The following is a 1,176-nucleotide window of genomic DNA, read 5'->3' on the forward strand; positions in this document are numbered from 1 at the left end:
TTGTGCGAGGTTTGTAGAGCCTTTTATAAATACTTCCCATGGATGTAGTACATTTTAGCAAATTTATTTAAGTTTAAAAGAGCAAACATAAGTTAACGGCTATTTATTAGCTAGCATAACTCGCTAGCTAACACTGCATTAGTTATGAGGTAAAAGTATTTTTGTACGTGGCACTGCCATGTATGCTAGCTAACACGCACTGTTTATATCCGCCGGCATATCATATATAAATATATATATTAAAAAAATTTGCAGCTCCTGAACTGATTTTCTCTGTGACTTCAAATTTACTGATACATATGTGTGATTCCTACAACTACAAATATCATTGTCACAGGTGCTCAGGGGTTTTGCTGCTTTGTGACAACATCAGTTGTGAAAAGCGCTATATAAATAAATTTGATTTGATTTGATTTGATTTGTACCAAATATATCGCTAGCTACCTCCATAAACACCTCCCCCCTCCAACCGGTGCTGCGAAAATTACTTAAAAAGTGAAGAAAGATATATAGCATACACTATACAATAAATTTTACACACTATTTTTTCATAAATTCAGTTACATAGTCTGCAGCTGATAAAGCACAAGTTAAAATACTAGCTAGTAATGTGTATGGCGAGGAATAAAACAAATACATGTGTAAGTTGGGGTCAAACTTGGTCATATGATTAATCTGTTTTAAAAATGAACACATTAGCCTTCACAGCACTATTTTAAAGCTTAGAATATAAACAGGCTCCATTCATTAGGTAGTATGTGCCACACCAAAAGAGAGATTCTAGCGATAAATGTTTTCAACTGTAAAACCTATTGAACATAACATTAGCTAGTTTAATCTTTCTTTCTTTCCACTCCTCTATTTCTCCCACTCTCTCTCTCGCTCGCTTGTCAGGTGTGTAGAGATAGATGTGTAGTGCTGTATGCCTCAGAAATTGCTGTATAACTTAAGAATGCTGTGTTTTAGCTGCACCAGATGGTTTGGATAGATTGGAACAATGCTTTATATGAACTGATAAATACAAAGAAACACTTCATAAATCTGTTTGTTTACTTTGCAGGTGGAGCATTATGCCTCAGTGTATCTTTATCACAGCAGCTTAGTAATTATTGAAAAAGAAAACCATAGCAAATCAGAGTGATTTGGAGAAATGTTTTTTATTTTTTACAAATAGGA

The sequence above is a fragment of the Hoplias malabaricus genome, chromosome 8 (assembly GCF_029633855.1).
Source record: "Hoplias malabaricus isolate fHopMal1 chromosome 8, fHopMal1.hap1, whole genome shotgun sequence".
NCBI classification, from domain to species: Eukaryota; Metazoa; Chordata; class Actinopteri; order Characiformes; family Erythrinidae; genus Hoplias; species Hoplias malabaricus.